The sequence below is a fragment of the Mya arenaria genome, chromosome 6, assembly GCF_026914265.1.
Source record: "Mya arenaria isolate MELC-2E11 chromosome 6, ASM2691426v1".
Lineage (NCBI taxonomy): Eukaryota > Metazoa > Mollusca > Bivalvia > Myida > Myidae > Mya > Mya arenaria.
In genome coordinates, this window is record NC_069127.1 from 35,088,562 (window position 1) to 35,105,041 (window position 16,480).

The 16,480-nt window shown below is 36.9% G+C and overlaps 1 protein-coding gene across 2 annotated transcripts in view; it reads right to left on the reverse strand.

Annotated features, from left to right (window-relative positions):
- LOC128238963 (transmembrane protein 135-like) overlaps positions 1-16,480 on the reverse strand; it is a 107,134-nt gene that overhangs the window by 22,476 nt on the left and 68,178 nt on the right. The gene's annotated exons all lie outside the window — the stretch shown is intronic.

The window sequence follows — 16,480 nt, forward strand, 5'->3', positions numbered from 1 at the left end:
TGGCTCAAACTGGCTTGGCTCGAAATCCCTGTTTAAATGTAAATAACTGATTGTTTGTACATACAGTAAGCATTCCCGCTTGGCTAGAATGTCCCGAAGCTTGAAGTATTTTGGCAGGTCCCTGGGCGTTCGAACCATAGGGGTTCGACTGTACACTGATTTTGTAAGATTTAAGGTGCTGTGTGTAAAATGCAAGGCTCTCATTCAAAGGTCAATGTCACAATAAAAGGTCATGCCTCATACAATTTTGCAAATACATACAAATCTACTCAATCCTGCCTTTGGACATTTTGAGATAAAAAGCTAGAACAAACACTTAAAAACCCCATTGAATACATCTAGTCAAAGACAACCTGTAGCTAGGGAGACATGCATGTCAAGTTCAAGGTCACACTTAATAGATAAACCTGACACATCACATGGTGAAGACCAAACTTCCTAGCATGAAGCAGAGGTTGAAATGAGCACAAGCCAGCAAGCCCTGCTCAGGTAAACTCCTTTTATTATGAGCTTGCTCAATTTCTGGATTATAAATAGCAGCTAGAGCTTGTGAAAAAATGTTGTGAATTACTTGAACAAAAAAATGGGTTAGTTCATCCAAGAGGTCAAATTTGATGACTGTTGAAGGTCAATTTAATGGCAAACTTTGAGATCATCCTGAAGCAACTGTCCTTAATGAAGGTGATAGGTTTTCTTGGAACACAACCATGTTCTTTGAAACAAACATTTGAGTTTCTAGTTGAATTAGTAAACTTGTCTGTCAAGTAAAGAACACACATAAATTTTCAGTTCAGAGTACATTTGTACACTTTTATCACAATGTACTTTAGCAGCTAAACAAGCTGTCCATTACTTCTAACTGACTTTTATATACATTCTTATCCTTTACCTTTGACAAGTAAATGGCGCTGTTAGAAAAACAGGCACCAGTGTCTACGTTTTCTGGAGGGATACCAGAGATTGTGCAGATAATCTGTAGCAAAAATCGGGCCTGAAATCTCCACAAAAGAATTATTTTGACACTGATGGGTACGATTGTTGTGTCGGATAAGTCTTAGAATTCCTGTTAGTTATCTCGCCGTCAGGAATGAAAGAAAACACAACCAGCGTAATGTAATGATAGTCAGAAGCGATCAATCTTGTGCAGTTTTGTAACTTCATGTGACTCACAATTTCACAATTTTGGCTATTTTCTTTTGGTGTTTTCTTACTAATGTCAATTCCAATGTTATCAAGAAAATCTAAAAGGAGCCAGAGCAACCTAGCTATGAGTTATTCTGTACCTTTATAATATAGCAGCTTATTGTATAAAACTCAGGTTCCCAGGTAAGTTATGCTGAGGTTATTTTTTGGATAGTTTAGTTTGCATAAAAGTATAAGTTTGTCTTCGATTGGTCAACTGTGAGTAATTTTTGGATAAATATTGACCAATCAACAAACTATATTTGAATAGATTGCACAAAAAAAAAGTTTGATTGGTCAACAGTAATTATTGAATAAATATTGACCAATCAATAAACATTTTAGATGACTTGAACAAAACCAAGAAATTAACCATGTTTTTACAATTAGCTGCAGACCATAACATTTTATAGGTGTAGATATAGTTTTTTTAACTCTACGTTTAGTTTCAGCTGGATTATGAAATAACTGAAAGCACATCCCCCCCCCCTCCGCCCCCACCCCCCTCTGAAAAGAAAGCAGTACTGTGACCTTTTTTTGCGTCCTAGAGAACATTTCCCAAAGGCCACATCCACTATTATCTTAAGTCTAAGTATAATCAGACTCAGGCTCAGAAAACTGCATTTTTAAACATTTCAACATATCTATTATTACATTTATCAATGGCATATACATGAAGGCATCTTCCTCTCTATATAATAGTTAAAAATGGTGCAGCTTTCTCTGTAATACTTTAAAGGAATATCACGTGTGGGGATTGTATTAGCTCTATTACCCTCTCCCACCTTAAAAAATAAACCAAGAAGAATTATCTTAATTATAAATATTGGACCCTTCAGTTACCCAAAGCTTAAAATTAAAAATATTACATATTTCAATGAAAATAAGATTTATTCGAATAAAAAGTATGTTGCTTTTACAATGCATTCCTAAGATGCTGAACGAAATAACAACGATTAACGTACTACAATCTCTAATGCCTAAAGAAACTTGAGTAATTAATGGTAATAAATATCATTCCAAAGTATTTAATGACAAGTCACCATAAAATGGAGGAATACACCTTACACCGGCTATTAATTTCTAAATATATTTTAACAGCAATGTTTAGTTCATGGCAGCTCATTAATTAATCTCGGGTAACATAGTTCGCATGTCAAGTTATAATTGATTATGCTATTTCCATTTTATAGCCCAGCTATTATTTCATTAATCACTTTGCAAAAGTCGTTTTTATACGTTCATGGAGTCAAATCAACAAATTCCAGTTACACATATATCAGATAAGTATTTGTATACTGCCATTTTAGCTAAATAGATTATTCTGTCAAAATAATCTAGAACCAACGTGAAGGACGACTATCCATGTCATATCAGAAAGATGATCTTTAATACTGTAAACAAAACAAAGGCTTATGAAGGACTAGTAGCACCTCAAGTGTATTCGAATTATTCTGCATCTTAAAAAATGTCCAAGCATGGTGCTTGAAATGTCCATTTGCCAGAGCATAATTAGTTTTTAAATTTAAATGAATACTTTCAATAACAATTCATACTCAGAATGACTGGCATAAGTGATTGGTCAGTCCATTACTTGCTCTTGTCTGTTGCAGCCTAACATAACAACAAATGCTGGTTGTATAGATGGTGTGACTACATCATGTCTCATGCAGTTAAAGGTAACTGGCTCATGCCATTTGCAGCCAGTAGTAAATGGTATAGGTGTATCTCTTGCAGCCAAAGGTTACTGGCTCATGTCTAAACTTGCTCATGGTTACTTGACCAAACATGTCTCTTGCGGCTTAAAGTCACTGGCTCATGTATCTTGCAGCTTAAGGTCACTGGCTCATGTCTCTATGCAGACAAAGGTCAGTTGGCTCATGTCTCTATGCAGCAAAGGTCACTGCCTCATCTCTCTTTCAGCCAAAGGTCACTGGCTCATGTCTCTTTCAGCCAAAGGTTACTTGGCTCATGTCTCTATGCAGCCAAAGGTCACTGGCTCATGTCTCTTTCAGCCAAAGGTTACTGGCTCATGTCTCTTGCAGCCAAAGGTTACTGGCTCATGTCTCTTGCAGCCAAAGGTTACTGGCTCATGTCTCTTGCAGCCAAAGGTTACTGGCTAATGACTCTTGCAGCCAAAGGTTACTGGCTAATGACTCTTGCAGCCAAAGGTTACTGGCTACTGACTCTTGCAGCCAAATGTTACTGGCTCATGTCTCTTGCAGCCAAAGGTTACTGGCTACTGACTCTTGCAACCAAAGGTCACTGGCTCATGTCTCTTGCAACCAAAGGTTACTGGCTCATGTCTCTTGCAGCCAAAGGTCACTGGCTCATGTCTCTTGCAGCCAAAGGTCACTGGCTCATGTCTCTTGCAACCAAAGGTTACTGGTTCATGTCTCTTGCAGCCAAAGGTCACTGGCTCATGTCTCTTGCAACCAAAGGTCACTGGCTCATGTCTCTTGCAACCAAAGGTCACTGGCTCATGTCTCTTGCAGCCAAAGGTTACTGGCTCATGTCTCTTGCAGCCAAAGGTTACTGGCTCATGACTCTTGCAGCCAAAGGTTACTGGCTACTGACTCTTGCAGCCAAATGTCACTGGCTCACATCTCTTGCAACCAAAGGTCACTGGCTCATGTCTCTTGCAGCCAAAGGTTACTGGCTCATGTCTCTTGCAACCAAAGGTTACTGGCTCATGTCTCTTGCAGCCAAAGGTCACTGGCTCACATCTCTTGCAGCCAAATGTCACTGGCTCACATCTCTTGCAACCAAAGGTCACTGGCTCATGTCTCTTGCAGCCAAAGGTTACTGGCTCATGTCTCTTGCAGCCAAAGGTTACTGGCTACTGACTCTTGCAACCAAAGGTTACTGGCTCATGTCTCTTGCAGCCAAAGGTCACTGGCTCACATCTCTTGCAGCCAAATGTCACTGGCTCACATCTCTTGCAACCAAAGGTCACTGGCTCATGTCTCTTGCAGCCAAAGGTTACTGGCTCATGTCTCTTGCAGCCAAAGGTTACTGGCTCATGCCTCTTGCAACCAAAGGTTACTGGCTCATGTCTCTTGCAGCCAAAGGTCACTGGCTCACATCTCTTGCAGCCAAATGTCACTGGCTCACATCTCTTGCAACCATAGGTCACTGGCTCATGTCTCTTGCAGCCAAAGGTCACTGGCTCATGTCTCTTGCAGCCAAAGGTTACTGGCTCATGTCTCTTGCAACCAAAGGCTACTGGCTCATGTCTCTTGCAACCAAAGGTCACTGGCTCACATCTCTTGCAGCCAAATGTCACTGGCTCACATCTCTTGCAACCAAAGGTCACTGGCTCATGTCTCTTGCAGCCAAAGGTTACTGGCTCATGTCTCTTGCAGCCAAAGGTCACTGGCTCATGTCTCTTGCAACCAAAGGTCACTGGCTCATGTCTCTTGCAGCCAAAGGTTACTGGCTCATGTCTCTTGCAGCCAAAGGTTACTGGCTACTGACTCTTGCAGCCAAAGGTTACTGGCTACTGACTCTTGCAGCCAAAGGTCACTGGCTCATGTATCTTGCAGCCAAATGTCACTGGCTCACATCTCTTGCAACCAAAGGTCACTGGCTCATGTCTCTTGCAGCCAAAGGTTACTGGCTACTGACTCTTGCAGCCAAAGGTTACTGGCTCATGACTCTTGCAGCCAAAGGTTACTGGCTCAGGTTACTGGCTACTGACTCTTGCAGCCAAAGGTTACTGGCTACTGACTCTTGCAGCCAAATGTTACTGGCTACTGACTCTTGCAGCCAAATGTTACTGGCTCATATCTCTTGCAGCCAAAGGTTACTGGCTAATGACTCTTGCAGCCAAAGGTTACTGGCTACTGACTCTTGCAGCCAAAGGTTACTGGCTCATGTCTCTTGTAGCCAAAGGTTACTGGTTCATGTCTCTTGCAGCCAAAGGTCACTGGCTGATGACTCTTGCAGCCAAAGGTCACTTGGCTCATGTCTCTTGCAGCTTAAGGGTACTGGCTTATGTCTTTTGCAGCCAAAGGTCACTGGCTCATGTCTCTTTCAGCCCAAGGTTACTGGGTTATGTCTCTTGCAGCCAAAGGGTACTGGCTCATGTCTCCTGCAGCCAAAGGTTATTGAGTCATATCTCTTACAGCTAATGGTCTCTGGCTCATGTCTCTTGCAGCTTAAGGGTACTAACTCACGCATCTTTAAGCCAAAGGTCAATGGCTCATGCCTCTTGCAGACAAATGTGACCGGCTCATGTCTCTTATAGCTAAAGGTCACTAGGTCATGTCTCTTGTAGTCTAAGGTAACTTGCACATGTCTCTTGCAGCCAAAGGTTACTGTTTTAAGTCTCTTGCGGCCAGAGATAACTGGATCATGTCTCTTACAGCTAAAGGTCACTTGCTCATGTCTCTTACAGCTCAAGATCTCTGGCTCATGTCTCTTATAGCTAAAGGTCACTGGGTCATGTCTCCTGCAGTTTAAGGGCACTTATTCATGCATCTTTAAGGCAAAGGTCAATGGCTCATGTCTCTTGCAGACAAATGTTACCGGCTCATGTCTCTTATAGCTAAAGGTCACTTGCTCATGTCTCTTGCAGAAAAATGTTTCTGGCTCATGTTTCTAACAGCTAAAGGTCACTGGGTCATGTCTCCTGCAGTTTAAGGTCACTGACTCATGTCTCTTACAGCTCAAGGTCACTGACTCATGTCTCTTACAGCTCAAAGTCTCTGGCTCATGTCTCTTATAGCTAAAGGTCACTGGGTCATGTCTCCTGCAGTTTAAGGTCATTGGCTCATGTCTCTTGCAGCCAAAGGTCACTGGCTCATGTTTCTTCCAGTCAAAGGTCACTTGGCTCATGTCTCTTGCAGCCAAAGCTTACCAGCTAATGTCTCTTGTAGCCAAAGGTCACTGGCTCATGTCTCTTGCAGCAAAAGGCTTACTGACTCATGCCTCTTGCAGCCAAAGGTCACTGACTCATGTCTCTTGCAGCCAAAGGTCACCTGGCTCATGTCTCTTGCAGCCAAAGGATACTGGCTCATTTCTCTTGCAGCCAAAGTTTACTGGCTCATGTGTTTTGCAGCCAAAGGTTACTGGCTCATGTCTCTTGCACTCACAGGTTTTTACCATAGTAAAAAATATTTAGATAAATGTACTTTTCACAATGATAAATATGCCAGTCAGCTTCCTCTAAGCTATGAATCCGAAATCTCACCGAAATCTGTCTACCAATCAGTGCCAATTATCCCCAGGTATGCCCTGGACTAATTGACAGGAAATTCTTGTTATCCCTTCACCAGCCTTTTCGAAACAACAGGTGAGCTATATAATTACCAATTTGCAATGGTGAAAATACCTCTGAAACCTCACAAAGACTTTGAATGACTTCTGTCACTCTTTCTCCAAAGCTTTTCCCTCCCTTGTAAGAAGGCACCTTTGTCTTGTTGTTTTCTGGCTTCAAGTGATAACTTGCTTGCCTTAATAACTAGTGTAACAATGTAAAAACGATGATAATTTTTTGGGTGATGAGAAACATTTGGTCCAAGATTGTGTTGCTTGCTTGGTGTGTTATGTCAAACAGCTGAACAAGTCTACATCAAAGTGAAAATGAACAACACATTTGGCTTCAATTCTGGAAATCTGGTTCATAATGGTCAAAATTGATACAGGAAATAAAATTAATCCATTTTTTATCAATTCTGGCATTAATAACCTAGTCAAGATTGGCTTACAATAATTAAACAAGGTATGATTTTCATCATACTTTTAAAATAAAAGAATCATTAGGTTTTTCTTAAAGAAGCACTCTTACTCCCAAATAAGCAGTACCACAATTAATACAATTGTTTCAATTTACATAAAAGGATGAATAAATATTGAAAACAGTTGTTCTATTGAAGGATACCGTGTTTAATTTGAAAGAAAGGTGCAGAAAACATGGTATTTTTACCTTATGAGACAATAGTTGATCATTGTAAATCTTTTGGGACCCACCAGTCATTTAATATTTGTGCCTTTTTAGCTATTAAATACACGGTTACAATCTTGTTATCAGTAATTAATATTTTCCATAAATGTATTTTTGAGTAAATAGTTAAAGGTTTATAACTCAAAATGTATGCTTGTTATACATTGATTTTAAACACAAGTGTCACTTTAAACAAGTGATTCTGGTACAGTTTTAACAAAATGACCTATGAATTTTTATAGATGATATATTGTCAATGATGGATTGCTTACCTAAAAATCCTGATGATGCAAAACTATTTTAGAGTGAAATAATTAAATACCAAAAAAAAAATGAAAACTCAAAAGATGATATGTTTGATTAAACGACTGACAAAAAATAGATGTTTCATTGCATGATATTTTGGTTGGGTAAAATTTATAGTTAAGTCAATCAATTTTTTTTTTATTAAATATTGTAAGATTAATTTCAGAAAGGTGGGACTTTGTGTCTGTATGAGGACCTTTGCGCGACTTGGTCCATTTTCTCATGTCATTCAAAAGTGCTCAAAAATAACCTCCGTAAAGAAACAATAATTATGAAAGTCGGCATGTGTGTGATCGGGGAATCGAAATTCCTGCAAGTTGTGACAATCCCTCAGACCGAGCTCGGCAATTTGGGGATTTTAATCGCTGATTTCCGACTCAGTGGTGCCTTAAGCTCGGAGTAAATAATTTATTATGCAATTAATCACAGTGAGGCCAGTATCAGGTGACAAATTTATCAATAAATAAATTTTGATTTCATTTGACACGACAGACATTTTTATCAATAAATAAATTTTGATTTCATTTGACATTGCAGGCAAGTCGAGTAAGCTGAAGGTGTTTATCGCCCTTCAAATGTCAGATATAGCAAAACAAATGATAGGAACATGTCGAAACGGTATTTTCGAAATTAAAAATCATCAAACATTTTAGGTATTAACTTATTCAAAACCTGATTTCAGAAGTAATTAATTTTAGTTATTAAAAAATTGGTTAAAAAATTATATCAATAAATCTTTATGTAATTTTTTATTAAAGTTCCCATCGAACCCTTTGTTAAACTTTTGTTCATATTTTGAAATATATTTTTTCGTGAAAACTCTTCCGAATGTTATCTGTCTCCAAAAGTAATAAAATATTTATTTACGAAATTGAGAAACAATATCAAATGCTATAATATGGTAAATTGATAAGGTATATAACAAAATCATATTATTTCCATAACAAACTGTAAGGACATTAAAAGACACAAGTTGCAGATAAAGTATCATTTAATTAATGAAATATTTCTAGAAATTATTTCCCCAAAGTTTTAATATCAGCTCAACTATTCAAGTTTATCAATTTTAAAGTGAAAAACGCGAATCAGAAATTTATCATCAGAAACAGCTAGAAAGGGTACTGTCCTCAAACCTTTGAGCACAAAGTATCAGTTAAAATAAAAAAAATATTGATTAAAATTTTCGCTTAATGTAAGCCAACTTCCTTATGGATTTTAGAGGCTCGAAGCGAAATCCCTGCCGTGGGGATGTCCGCTGTTTATTACTCACTTAATCACGTTCGCTGACGTTGAATTAAATTTTCTGTAATCCTTTCGGATATAGTGTACCCCGGGAGTCTACACGGTTAAAAAAAACTTTGGTCATACTGATAAACCTGTTATACTTAATCACTTCTGATTTTTCCTCAAATGTGTGAATAGGTATTGAATTTGAAACATTGATAACTAAAACAAAGTTCAGGGGGGGCTTGAATAACCAATTTATAATAAACCTTATCTTAATATGGTTCCCGAACATTAAAATGGTTCCCAAACTCTTTTTAAGTGACATTTTCTCCAAATATAGGTCCTAATAATTCAGACTGTTTTAGCAAATAACTAATTAATTAGCATTGTCTGGTCGTAATCTCTGAAATAGCGACCACAATAATCATTAGAATGAAAGTTCTACTATCAAATAATCCTTTATTTTAAAGCTTTTTAATTCCAGTGCATACAACAGCAAATGCTCTTATCTGCAAAATAAATCTTATTTTTAAGTTGTCTCCCTTGGACCATTACTTGCCTTTTCCTTATACTTCAAATATTATAACCAACAAACAGTATAGCTGATTTGTTACAGTTTTATATCAGGTCTAGAAGGGATTTCATCAGGATAGATTTCAACAGTAAGCATTCCTGTTGAAAATCTCTCCTAGGTAGAAAACTGCTACGGTTCTTGATGAACCGACCCCCTGGGCTCTGAGTTGACCCCCTGGGTTCTGTACTGCCCTAAATTATTTTCTTCAACAACGTTAAACCTTATCCAGTGATGAGGATCTAGGTTTCCAATTTTCTCTTTAATACCCCACACAAAAGTTAAGCCATTTAAATGCTACAAAAAGGGGCAGAGAGACCTTATAAACTCTTAAACCACCCAAAGGTTAATTATCTAAAACAAGTCTTGGACTGTGTGTGTTCTTGTAAAGATATAAAATATTTTGTTTCACTGTCTCAGAGTATTAAATCAAACAGGATTGTTCTGTCAACTTTGCACCAATCGTATTAATTAACAGAAAATAATTCTACATCATTCTGACAGAAATCATTCCATTCTGGTAAAAAAGCAAAACTCCATAAATCTAAATTTAAAACAAACAAATCACTTTAAAAAGTCACTGTTGATTACAAATACCATAATCTCTAATTTCTTTGTACCACTAAATATAGAAAATGCTCTCAATTGAAATATTTTTATCAAAATTTTGAAGCTAAATAGCTCCTACATGCCGCTGGTGAAAACCGCTGCATTAATTCTGTTTTGACGTTTTCGATTGCTGTTTATACGTTGCTAAATCAGGGAACGTGTTTGCCTATGACATTTTGAAAACATATCGCGCCATACTTGAGGAATATTTACCACTAAATTCCGCATCAATTTTACGTTACTGATAAACTCTCCCATTCAGATGATCAATTTTCGAAAACATTAAGCTTACTTCAAAGGTCTGCTAATCGTGTTTGCCCTATTTGGTATGTCTTCGTTCTTCTGGGGAATTAAGTAATCAATTTTCAATCCAAACATGTCATCTAAGTCCCGACTTTAGAAAAATAGCATCATTCTCTCATACATTGCTCCATATGGGGGAAAGGTAGAAAAAATCTCCAAACCCTTATCAGTACTTTCGAGGATTACCAAAAAACGCTTCCCGGACAGAACCGAAGGCAGAAATTGATTTCCAAATTTAAATTTGACTGTTTCCCTGACAACAACATGTTCTGGGTGCATTCTAAGGTCAAGATCTGATCCTCAGACACAAAACGCATTTATTACAGATTTAAGACCAGTACGTGTTTCCATCCAGGAGATTTATAATTTTCTCATTTTGTCTAGCTTTACAATGTCTTCTGTCCAGTTAAGACAAGTTTCATCAATATTGTTCAATGGGTGATATGTAGCAGACATAAAAATGCATTATTTTAACTCTGAACCTTAGTATCTTTAAATAATGATGTTATTATTATCATTATTATTATAGTATATCATTGTAATGCGACCTTGACTTTAAGCCAGTGCTTTCCATAAAGATTGAGCACGGTATAGGTGTCTCCCCCTCGGTAGTGAGTTTGATCCCCACCATAAAAACTTTCTCATGGCCTCTCAAAAAGGACAACAGTATTGGTTGCTATCACAATCCAGCTAAAATATATCAGTATAGAAACCAAACATGGCTTCTGCGAGTTGCTTTGGTTTTCAATTGCCATAGAAGATATCAAGTAGACATGGATTGCAAAAACTGGACAGTATTATGACTCTGATCTTGAGTACTAGATTTCAAAATGGGTTCTACAAGTTCCATTGGTTGAGTAGAACAAGTGATAAAAATTTCAACAACATATTTCAACGGGTGTTGGAGAAACGGATTGAGAAGAAATGCAGACATGGCTGACCTATTAAGTTTACACCAATTTTTATAAGCTTGATCTTGACAAAAGGTGAAAGCTTATAGAATCACCAGCAAGTCCTTCAACCTTGGGTAGAAACCTGAGTTCTGATGTCCATTTTAAAATGCCATGAGAAAGCTCCAACGGTGGGGATCAAACTCTTAATCTAAAGAACATCTATACCACTTAAGACCACTCTCGACCTCTAAAACATTGTGACCTTGACCCAGTGACCTTGACCCAGTGACCTAGTTAGAGCCAATGCTGTTCCTTTTTGGGTGTCTGCATGTTGTCTTCATGAGTAAAACTTGTATCATCAAAAAAAAATCAAAATTTTCGATGTGTATCGAGAGGACGCAAACATTTTTGGGTTAGGACAGGTGGCTTAAAGACAGACATCGGGACAGACGACAAAAGTGCATACTTACATTCCACAGCTTAAGTGTAAAAAAATCATGGGTTTTAAATAAAATCCACATTGAAAACAGTTCAGGTATTTTGTTGGGCCAATTTTTCAAATTAGTTGAAAGCCTTACTGGGCATTATACAAAGGCACTTGACCAAGTGATATTTCGCCAATTTATCAAAGATAATTGAATAGAGCACCTCTCTTTGATTACGGCTAAGGCAATGCACTAGCCATTTATCATTCCCAATTTGCAAAGATCAAAGGCATAAAACAGTTTGGAAGTTGTCATCATTTTGTATAAAAATTGTGTTTAAAATTTTACAACTTAGCACACATAAACAAAGTCTGTACTCTATTCTATCCATGAAAATATTATGTCTTGTTAACTGTACTGCAGCAATTTGATACAAAGCTGAGTACAGTTTTCAAAAAAAAAATCCAACTGATTTTGATTTGTTTATGCACCAGTCCATTGCAACCACGGCCCCCCCCCCCCCCCCAGGTCCGGGGGTATACCGGGGATAGCCAGGGAAATGGGCCGTGTTTTTACCCTTCAGGTGGTCCCGCAGTGCCTGGTAAATGTGGTGGTTTTGTTTTTGCCAAAATATATCTGTTCGTACCCGCAGGGCGGGGATTTTACCCGGGGTTGGCTGGACCGAAAGTCAAAGTCCCCACTATTCCCCGGACCTTGGGGGGCCGTGGTTACAATTGACTAGTGCATTAACAATTAATATAATCTTAAATTTGAACGAAACATTATTGCAGTCAGAGAAACCAGTAAAACTGAAATAGCTTAGATAATTAAGGCCAATACAAATTGATTGCTTGATTTTTATCCAATGTTTTTAGAAGGGGGTGGGGTGACATTTTTATTTTTATTTCTCTCATTTGACTGTTGCACCATTGAATATGTGTTCATGCTCTTTCTTTTTGCATAAGGGACAATATACATGGGTTTCTAAACAACCACATTCATGATTATAACAACTCTCTATTTTTACCAGTGAATGTTACAGGAATCGACATTGCAGACGAATTAACACCATGCATTCCCAGGCAACCGGACCAAAATGCAAATAAAGACCCTAGCTCAACATTTTAATTTGAGTGAATAAAATTTAAGTAGTTGCAGAAAAATAAGGGGGCGGGGATGAACATCTAGCCATTAATTTATAGTTTGCCTAATGCTAAAAATATTTATGTGCTATTATAAAGATATTTAATTTACAGTCTTTTAACGGGAGTCTGAGACTCCTAAATTTAGGCCTAAACTTCTAGATTGTTTAGCCTGGTAGTTCGTCAGACTTCTTGTTTATGCCAAGCTAAGCCATAACAATGCTTTTTTAGATATATTTATAGCATTCTTGTCAGTGGCTGGAATCTTTATTCAAACTTAAAAGTTGGACAGGTTTAAAAAGCAACAATACTGTTTCCTCTTTGCCATAAATTTAAGTTTTATTCGGAAACGCAAGACTTCTTGATTTTCACTCAGACTTCTATTACTTGCTAGTGGTCAACATACTCTTTGTCCAATGAAAAGGCAGTCAGCCGTTATTGATGGTGCTAAGATGAAGCGGTAGAAATAAACAGTGTTTGTGGGTAGTTTACACAATATTATGTAGACCACTAAAAGGTTAAAGATTGTTTTTATGTACTTTAAACACAAAAATATGGTTTTGCGGAATAATGCATCAAACCACATATTACATATTTTTGTAAATACATACTAACAACCTTTAACCATTACTAAATAGTATGTCTGTGAGGGGTTGGGGGTTCGGGGGGTGGGGACTCTAACACAAAAAAAGTCAGTGTCTACCCCTGTCTGTGAGGGGGTCGGGGTGGGGGGACTCTAACACAAAAACAGTCAGTGTCTACCCCTGTCTGTGAGGGGGTGGGGTTGGGGGGACTCTAACACAATTACAGTCAGTGTCTTCCCCTGATTTGGGTGAAAGCATCACTGATGTCCTTTCCGCTTTTACCTTAGACCAAAAAAAAGTTCTTTGTTCCCACAAACATCTCAGAAAAAAAGGGGCATAACTCAACTCAATTTTCTGTATTTATTTTTTTGATAACTGGGATTCTATACAAAACCGACCATTATCAGGGAACATCACTATTGTGAATAAATTTAACAATGAAATGCACAATTTTTAAGAAATGACGTGAAAAAAATCCACACTACAGCAAAAAATGTGTAGAGTTGTGATGAAAAAATAGGGTTGGTCAGAATAGTAGAATCAAACAAATTATTATTTTACCTCTTACGAAATCACTAACTGGCCATCCGTCTTTAAGTACACTTTGGCCCCTTGTACACCTTACAGGAAATCAATTTGAATTTGATGACAGAAAGAGTGATATTGAATACAAATCACACAATTAACATGTGAAGAAATGCATTGAAAAAGAGAGCAGAAAATTTCCCATAAGTAAGCAGAATAATAAAACAATTTATCATCAGGACATTTCTTTGTGTTTTCTAATTTAAAATGCATAGTCCACTGGCTTACTGTTAGCACCTGGGTGGGACAATTTATCAGGAAAAAGGACAATTTATCTTCAAAGGGATTCCCTTACAGCTGCTGTAGATGGGACTGACACTCAGGAATGTAGGGTAGACTGACCCCTTGTAATATTCAGACTCTTTTTTATCAACTGCACCTTTGTCTTCACATCTTCAACAAGTATTCTGACAAAGTTATATAACAATTGGATAAAAACTATTGACTTTTTAATCAGGAAAAAAAACTTAAACGCAGAATTGTAAATGCCCGCCCGCCCATACATCCACCCACCCAGTTCTCACAATTCTTTGACCCGTAATATTTCGATGAAAAATCCGGCTAAAAATGGATCATCAATTGTAAAATTACTGGACATATGTGTTTAAGGAAATTGTAACAAGATTCAACTTTAAAGCATTAGTTTAAGAAAAATGCAACTTGTGTAGGGCAAAAAGTTGCATGGTTGACATGCTTCTTTCACCAACTTAAAACGCCTAAACACCTTTAAAAATTAATTTGTTATAAATCATTGTCGAAAATTTCCAAGATGATGATTCCAGATTTTGTCAAAGCATCAGCAATTATATTCCCCCTGCTGGAAAAAATGCCTTTCCAGAGTTTTCCGATTAATTTTTTTTCTTAAATAAGAACATGCTAATACTAGTGATGGGCAACTGGCTAGATTTTCATTATCGATCAATCAGACAGAGGGACCGACAAAATAATCAGATAAATCGATAATTATCAGAAAAAATAAACACATTTTATGTAATTTCGTCTCTAGTGAGTATGGACTTGTAAATAAAATCAATGCATGGCTTTGGAATAAAAAATAAAATAAATATTTATGTAGTTTGTGACTTTTTCCAACAAACGACTAACACATTTATGTAAAATTGCCAACAAAACAATAAAAACAAACACAATTTGATTAATTAATACAGGCACGTTGTTGCCGATCATAGACTTTAAACAGCAATGATTAATTGATTTCCATCACTAGCCCTTATGGTCATGATGCTGCCAATGGATAAACGGCAATATTCTGATATAATCACAAGAAAGCTTCTCACAAAAAACAACCCCCAAAGTCTTTTTGGTTTAAGTAAATTGTGCGTCATTCGGTGGTTTTGCACATTTTCTACTTTAAAACTAAACAATTAACTTTGCAGCCAACATGTGCCAGGCTTATGCCGAATCGATGGATTTAGTAAAAACAAAACAAAAACTGTACCATATTAATTTCAACCCTTTTAAAAAACATTTTGGCATTATACATCAATCCACAAATAGCACATTCTTCCATGCACCAAATTGAAAGAACTTGCTGAAACTTGGTAACTGAATGTCAGGAATGGTATGACTTTTATTAAAGGTTTAATTTCTCGACTAATTTGTCAGACTTGATGCAAAACTTCAGCGTTTAATTAGATTGCGTCAAGGAGGACCCACCTTTGCCTGTGAAAAATTTGAAGTTAAACGCACCTTTTATTAGATAAAATTTAGCCAGAGTAAACAACGTCAACATGAAAAGGGTTTTTACTCCTTAACCAAGGAATGAGTGACTGGCGAGGTGTTTATTTTTCAGAGCAAATTCTAAATGGGAAATTCCTGTTTAACTAATTTTGCTGAAAAGAAATGACAATATTTTGAAGAATGATTTGAAATTAATGAAGTTATATAAATGGACAAGATAAATGGGTCCTTCAGTTTTTGCAGTATTTGCAGAGGTGGGTATATATAATCATGGTGCAGAAAGGCCAGAAAAAAATCACAAGAATCTTTGTTTCCACTAACATTTCAAAAACAAAAATAGGGTACGTAGGTTAGGCTAAACTGTTTTCTCTTTTCTTTCTTTGAGAACAAGGCCCCAATTTCTCCAAACATCTAAGTCCCTTATACCAGGATTAAGCTCAGTACATTATTTTTTTTATTTGGTATATATTTTGTAATATTCCCTTTTTAAAGAGTTTAGAGGCATTCTGTGCCAAACCCCAGGACCTATATCAGGGTATATCACTATTGTAGAAAATTTTAGATTTAAATGCTCAAAATTTAATATTTTCACTAAAATAACTTATTGTATTTAGGAAATTATTAAAAAAATCCATGTATCGCTTAAAACGCCAAAAAAAAAATTGTCGGGAGGAAAAAATAGGTTCGGTCCGATAAGTGGAAACAAAGATTGATTTGTTTTAAGCCTTATACTTGAGTTGAAAATAGCGAAAAATGATAAAGCGTGTTATAAGCCGGAGTTTCATCTGAAGAGATTCTTCAGACAGCTTTAAGCAACACTTATTCATATTTTATTAATTTATTACATTATGCTGTATCCCTATTTGTCATGTTTACATGAGCATAATCATAAATCATTTGTAAGATTTTAATATTTGTTGACATATAAGTCTTGAAAATGAGTGACTTTCATGATAGTGTAAAAATATGTTATCTTCACTAATCAAAATAATTTTGTATGTTTTAATT